Source organism: Phalacrocorax aristotelis, chromosome 1 (assembly GCF_949628215.1).
Source record: "Phalacrocorax aristotelis chromosome 1, bGulAri2.1, whole genome shotgun sequence".
In the NCBI taxonomy this organism is placed as follows: Eukaryota; Metazoa; Chordata; class Aves; order Suliformes; family Phalacrocoracidae; genus Phalacrocorax; species Phalacrocorax aristotelis.
In genome coordinates, this window is record NC_134276.1 from 134,073,113 (window position 1) to 134,080,928 (window position 7,816).

The 7,816-nt window shown below is 43.0% G+C and overlaps 1 pseudogene; it reads right to left on the reverse strand.

Annotated features, from left to right (window-relative positions):
* Nucleotides 1-1,937: 1,937 nt before the first annotated feature.
* LOC142054362 (trypsin I-P1-like) lies at nt 1,938-4,787 on the reverse strand (annotated as a pseudogene).
* Nucleotides 4,788-7,816: the final 3,029 nt, after the last annotated feature.

A 7,816-nucleotide genomic window follows, 5' to 3' on the forward strand; every position in this document is an offset into this window, starting at 1 on the left:
TTTAGTGCTGGCGCCTTTCCTGTGGAAGCAATCCTTGGACATTTTCAGGTTTGGATCTGGACTCTGGCAAGAGTGAAAGCGAGTGTTGTGTCCATTGGAAGCCGAGGTAAGGACAGAGCCCCTGTTTTGGTAGGGCTCTCCAGGTTATCTGGGTGTCTTTTGGAACAGTCTAGGCTCACCCAGGTGGGACCCAATGAGGTGTATCCAGGGGTCTGAGGGAACTGGCTGATGCAGTTACCAAGGTACTCTCAATCATATTTGAAAAGTCATGGCAGTGAAAAGTGAAGTGCCTAGGGTCTGGAAAAAGGGAAACATTACACCCATTTTCAGAAAGCATAAAAAGAAGGAGCCTGGGAACTATCAACCAGTCAGCCCCACCTCTGCTGTATACAATACCATTTTCTTGTCAGTTTCATCAAGCAAAGTATCCAATATCACAAGTAGATCAACACTTTTTCAAGTTCTCACCACATTTTCCTCCTTTCAAAACCATTGCCATATAATTTTGGGGATATATCCCACACTGTTTCTGCCGCTTTGGATGATTCCACAATGTAAAGAATAAATCAACATAAGCCATTTCATTCTATTTTCCTTCTGTTTTACAAAATAACATTAATTGCAAAATGGTGTTATATTGCAATGACCCATTTTCTGGTCAGTATTCCCCACCTTCCAAACAATACATTGGCCACCAGTGATTACAATATTCACACACCCAGTAAAATCACAGACACACCAACACTGGGGCCCTGTGCCTGCATAGCCTCCCAAATATCCAAACATTCTCTCCTTCTCTGCCTCTCATTTTTTGCTGCAGTCAGGCTCCAAAACTGAAAACATCCAAAGATTGCTCCCACACAAAAGGTGCCAGTACTAAAAGGAAATCCTGGTCCTCCCTGGCCCTTGGCAGCCCTTTCACAGCCACACCAACACTAGATCTTTGTGCCTGCCTAGCCTCCCAAATGTCCAAACATTCTCTCCCTCTCTGCCTGTCATTTTTGCCACAGCCAGCTCCAAAATTGAAGAAACATCCAAGCTTTGCTCCCACACAAAAGGTGCGAGCACTAAAAGCAATTGCTGGGCCTCGCTGTTGCAAAGCATCTGAGAAAGCCAGGCAGAAACCCTCTACAGAGGCAAATGGCATTTGTTCCTTCATGCCATGCTTTTCTCCTCTCCCTCCCTTTTCTCCAGTGTCAGATTTCTTTTAAATTTTCCCCCATTTCACCTATTCTCTGTTCTTCCTACACTGTTATTTTACTCAAACTCTCTATTTCCCTTTTCTGTTTTTTTAGGAGACAGCTCCACAGCCCGTTGGCAACTTTGGCAGCTTTTTTCATGGACTTACAATTCCAGTGCCAGCTTGGGGTTAGGAGGAGTTAAAACGAGAACCCAGGAACATCTCTGTCCTTTTGCCTCTTCCAGGAAAACTAAGCAAGCCCAACACAACCAGTTAACTGAGCAAAAAGGTATAGACAACACCGCAAGTGGCACTGGTATGTGAAAAGAACAAGGCCTAGCAAGAGGTTTTTTCATTCCCCAAGTAGAGCTTTCAAGCAGGGAAATGTTCAGTCGTATTGTTGGGGGAGTAAGTGGGGGTGATGGGGGAGGGTTTGTGTTGCTGCCTGCTGTTTTCTACGGTGGGAGTATGATGCCTGTGGGATTCAGCGCACTCTCTCAGCTCTTTTAGGCAGTTTTGCAGTACCTGAGGACATGCTGATAAACAGAAAAGATGGGCTGCTCCAGAAATGGCTGCCTGTAACTGACTAAAAGACTCCTGAGGATGAGGCTGCAAAATGTTCCAAGATCCTGGGAGTTGAGAGGCACTACAAATAAATATTTTCCCCAGAGTGACATTCCCTGACTCTGTCCTCCATATCATAGCCTATGGAAGTACTCAGAAAAATGTTGCACAAAGAAGGGGTGCCTGGAAGTCTTTATTTGTTGATAATTTTTCTATGTGCAGTCCCAAACCAGAAGAAAATAATGAGAAAAAGCAGGTCACATAGAATGAGAGTGTCTATGTTGACAGACATAGTTGCTTTGATCCAAGAGATGTAATTGCAAATCTTACTGTAAACCCTGGGATAGCCTTTCTGTGCATGTCCAATACCCCAGGAAATGACACCCTGGAGCTGCCCATTGCAGACTACTGGACTGCCAGAATCCCCCTGTGCACATAAAATATGGATATTCAGCAAATGGTATCAGCTAACTGATGAGCCAGAGATCCCAGATATCACTGACATTCAAGGAAGCTCCACTGGGCTTTTTCTACACAGAAGATCTACAAAGGTCATTTCTGATTACCACTCCACAGTAGCATCACCACTGTGTCTTCCTTTAGCTCCAAGGGCACCACAGCTAACGGTGAGTAAGCTGCCTATTTTAGACAGACACAGTCCTTGGCAGATGATTAGGATATGTATGTTGTAAATATTATCCTGCCAAATAATTCCATGGAGCTAGGCACATGTAAAACTCAGGGCAATTGTCAGGTGTGTTCATTTGCCAGACCGCCTGGATCTTGGCATAGTGGCTGTTTCATCTTCAGTGAGTCCAAAACTAACATTTGTGTCCTAAGCTCTAAAGTGACTATGATTACTACTGACTCTCTGGTGCAGCACTCCTCCATTTTCACTAGCCTAAGGCATAGGAGATGGCATGGTCTGCTTGTGGAGAATTAGTGCAAAGGCATTTGCTCTCTCAAAAAAGGGACAATGACTAACTGAGTGGGAAAAAGCCTAGCCTCACTCAATAAGCAACTTTCATCAGGCAGATGTTTTACCTGGCAGGAGTCTCTTCCTCCCTCCATGAATGCTACACATATCATGTTCTTGGCAATTTTCCCAGGGGAGTAATTGGTGCACTTGGTTGAGGAGAGTACAGGTGCCTTCAGGCACTGCAAGGTGTCTGGATATGGATCTATAAGTAAATAGGGAGAGATGGTTGATGACATCTCTGAGTTCATTTCAGAGCCCAGAGAAGATCTTTCTTGGCAGAAGAGTAATCACTGAACAACCTCTTTTAGCAGTCATCATTTTCCCCCTGAACAATAATCGCAGCATGGATTCCTGTTATTTCAATGGAACAGATTCTATTCATGGGTCTACCATTTTACACTGCAGATGTTAATTTTTCTGATACCTAGAAAATCATCAATTGGCAAGTGTGGAGCTAAGAGCTAGTTTTGTAGCACATATGCTGGAGGAAACCTGGCCCTCAGGAAAACCATCCTCTCCTCTGGTGCAGGTTTAGCTGTTGTCAGTGGATTAGACACCAGTCACCATCCACACCCCTGACCATCGGTGTAAGAGAAAGGAGCCCTCTTGTAGTAATTTTAGATCCACAATCACAGATTTTTATCTTGTTCTCAGAGAACTAACAATTCTATTGTCATTAGTTAAATTGCTAGTGCTTGGCACTGCATGGCTGATAGCATCAGGCCACAAAATCTATGGCATTATGAATATGCTGGTGAATGGCATATGGATGATTTAAGTGATTCCATGTTCCTAACACAGAACAAGAGGAAGGACCTTATAAAGTCTTCCCTTTAAAGCAGTTAAATGGTTACTGTCCTACACAGACTGATCACTCAAAAAGGCCTGTCCCACAGCACTTCTCTGTGCTTTACCCTGTACAGTTTGGAGTTAATTGTAAAGTCTCAGAGTGTCTCCTGGGCCCCCATGATGCTGTACATTCCCACAGAGTACCCGCTGTCATTCCTGAGTGTGTTGCCCCAGCTAGAGATTAGGCATGTGGTGCCTGTGGCCACACAGCTAGTAGGCAGAGGAATTGTTTGGACAGCTCAGTTGAGGTGGGCTGGTTCGGCAAGCTTGATGAGCATAATGTCATTGTCCAGTGTTGCCTAGCTGTAGCCAGAGTGGTAGATGACTTTAGTTGAACTAATCAGCTGCTGTGTCAATTCTGTGAGTGCCGGGTTATGTTTCCCAAGCTGCACTTGGATGCAACTGGAAAAGACAAGGAATGGCATATACTTTACTGCTACTGACAGGTTATGAGGAACCTCCCTGTCACTGTATGCTCTTGCTTCAACATCGCTATCATAGTAGCTGTTTTCATGCAGATTATCTTTCTAGTTCTACAGTAAGTCCTGGGGATCCACACTTACCCAGTCCCAGTACAGGTGGTGAATTTCTGTAGATTTATTTTGTTGAGTGGGGACAAATTGAATATATAACAGTGCTTTATACAAACATTCTGGAAAAAGGCAAACTGCTATCACCCTGACTTCATTCCTCTTCCTGTTCTTCAGTGTCTAAGTTTTAGCAAGATTAGTGCAATTTACAAGACAGCACAGCCTGTTGCTACATTATCCCATTGCCATTTCAGAAAGTGATCTGTATTCACTTAAACATTTGCAGAATTGAAATACCCCTCATGATGCCTCAGACCAGCTTCCTGAATGAGCCACCCATTCCTTGGTTGTCTCCTGTCAGAATGGAATCACTTACATATTTGGGTCTCACAGCTCAGAATTCCTGCTAGAAGTGAACTGGAAGAAACAATTAGGTTACGGAAGAATATATTTTTTTTTCCACTCACAACTTGTAGCAGTGAGCAGCTGACAGGACCCACTGACTGTTAATGAGGGAACCTCCACAGAAGTGACACCCAGAATTTAGGGACACCTGATAGTGGTCAGAGTTTGCTGCACAGGTGTAGCTTCCCACGATCTTGTCAGCAGCAGCAGCAGCGTTGGTGGGGAAGGTGACTGGAAGATATCTGGCATAAGGAATCTTGTGCCCCTGTGACTGAAGCATCTCACTTGTAGGCTCTGCTTCTGTAAAAACATCACAGTAGCAGTGGTGGACATTGCACGGATGTTCTTTTGCTGCTCCCTAAATATGAGGTGATTGGACTTAGATTGGTGTCTCACATATCTAAATCACAGGCTGCTACTCAACAGTGAACATAAGAACAAAGAAATGTTCTTGTTGGATAGGATCAAAGGGAGTGTCCCAAGATCCTGCCTGCAGAATTGGTTAACAGTAGACAGAACGCAAGTACAAAACAAGTCTGCAGTAATATTTCATTGGAGCATTTGCCAAGGGTTCAAAAATTTACAGCAGGTTTAGGACTTCCTGAGTCAGAGGTGCTATATTTGCACTTCATAGTCCTTAAGAGAGGCAGTCTTTTTTTAACTTGTGGACACATTTCAGTATTCCTGGGTCAAGAGCCACTACAAAGGCATTCATTCCACACTTTGTGACACAAGCAATTATGAAAAGACAGCAGTCAAATGAAGTTGCAATGCTCTGACTTAAATTTTCCCACAAAGAATATTTGAGAGACTACAGACAGAGTTACTGTGCAAACTTTTGCTATAAATCAGTACGACCAACAAGCCAACTGGGACCATAGTGGGAAGCTTGCTGTGTTAGCGGCCCTATTAATGGATCGGCAGCAGGCTTGTAAATCATGCTTCCTCAAAAATGTGCACTCAGAGGTAGGAAGTAAAAGCAACCTGTGAGGTGGTTCTATCTATTCCTCCACAGTAACTAAGAAAAATTAAAGAAGCACTCATTTACCAATAGAGCAAACTTCAGAGCTGGAAAGTATAACCCATCACATGACCAAAAGCTTTTGAAGTGGATACTATCCTGGGGTACAGCTTCAGCTGTGAACAAGGCTCTCATTTAATGCCCTGATGCTGCAGCAGAATGCTGGTAGCTCCATGGCCAGGACTGGTGAATGGAGGGCAGCTGGGTTAGCTATTAGCAATGGACAAGCAATGGCAGCTTATATCTCTAGAAAGCCATGTACCAGAGAAAAAAGCTTCCCAGGAGCATGAAGCTGGAAGCATTTCTGAGGCTAGTCCTTGTACATCTTACAGAGTTTGGTGGTGGATGGCACTGTTGATTATCTCATCCCAAGTCTCTCCTTCCTGGGAGGAGCTTGTTGAAAGACACCTCACCTGATCTAGAAAGAGTAATCAGAGTCTACAGGCACAGAGCAACCAAGCCATTGGGGCAACAGCTGTGACCAATGATAATTGGCTTTGCCTTCACTTCGTCAGGAACACCTGAGGCAGGTGGCCAGAAAAAGCTAAAGAGCCCTGAAGGAGCCCTTACACAGCCCTACAAATTGCTGGCTCCTGCAGCTATTGGCTTTTGTCTGACACTTTTGTCAGAATCCACTAACTTATGGAAATGCTATAGACCAAACCTCAAAGCTGGAAGGTATAAACCATCAGCTGACCCAAAAAGCTTTTGAAGTGGAGCTAAAATCAGCTGGACTGCTGAGATGTTTATGTTTCTTGGTGTGATAGAGAGGGTGCTTGTACAGTGACTGAGGAGGTGGCCAAGTACTCCTGCTATTGGCTAGGTAATAAATTCCTTTTTATTTTTCTTTTTTGGCTTGTAGGTACATGAACGGGTTACAAGTTATGAAACCTTGTGACTTGACTGGTGAATGAGTGACTTCACGTAATGGGTTAGTCTGGGCAAATGGGGCTTGAGCCCTGGTTTGTTGCGTTTGTCTCTTGTATTCCTTAATGAGATTGTGCAAAGAATGAATCAGAGTAGATTGTCCTGTAAAGCTGAGTGATCCAAAGGGACCATGACATTTAGTGTTGCTGGAAGATCAAGGAAGTTATTACCCTCTACTCAGCATTAATGAAATCACATCTGGGATACGTGTTCCATTCTGGACTCCCCAGTACAAGAACTACTTGGACATGCTGGAGCAATTCCAGTGAAGGGCCGCTAAGATTATTAAGGGACAGGAGCATGTTTTATGCAAGGAGAAGCTGAGAGATCTGGGTATGTTTAGTTTTTAAAAAAGGAGGTTCAGGGAGGATTGTATTTATGGGTATGGATGTCTGAATAAAGAAAATGGATTCAGACTATTCTCAGTTACGTTATAGGCATAAATTCCACTTACAGAAAATTCTGTTTGAACTTAAAAACCCTCTTGTCTGCTGTATAAGTTGGTCAAACACATGAACAGTTAGCCCAGGTATGTTGCATATTCCTTGAATATCTTTAGAGATATTAAAAACCTGACTGAACACTAAGCAAGCTGCTCTAGCTGACAGTGATTCAAGAGCAGGGATTGACATAGACAATCTTCAGATGTTCCTTCCAATATCAATTTATTCTGTGTGATTCCATGACTGGAATCTTAAAGCCAAAGAGTCTTAAATATTCTTTTAATTTCTGAGCTTTTCATATAAATAAATGCTAATTTCTAAATTGCTTCTCGCATATCCAGGAAAGCAGATACATTCTTCTGTACCCAATAAGTTGACTCTGTCTTTGTATCTGTACTACATTTCAACTTTCTTTTTGGAGATGACTGTTATGCTGTCTGCAGTACGCTGAAGCGAAATACAGTAAAGGCAATGGAAGTTGTTCCATTAACCTGAATAGATTTATGATCAGTTAGGATTTATGCTCATCTAGTGCTCTTAGTAAGTTGGAAGAAGTAAATCCTAGTCCTAGTCACATAGGAATACTTATATTGCCTACTGAAACTGTCAGGAACTTATATTCCATTTACTGACTTTGAAGCCGAAAATGAGATTTTATGCACAATGTCTTACTTTTGGAAAAAGTAACTTTAACATTAAGACTGTATTTTCTGTCTCCATTAGTCCTATAAAGAATGCCGTAGAGCACTGCAAAGTAAAAACTTCACTTATTCTTGAACCTGCAGGAGTGCAAACTATCCTGAAATTTTTTGTACCTATACCTATCCCAGTCTAGGCTACCTCAAGTGATAAGACCACTCCCAGTCGCCATGCTGATTTCCTGCTTGCATGCTCTTGAAAAAGCTAAACAGAAGGGAC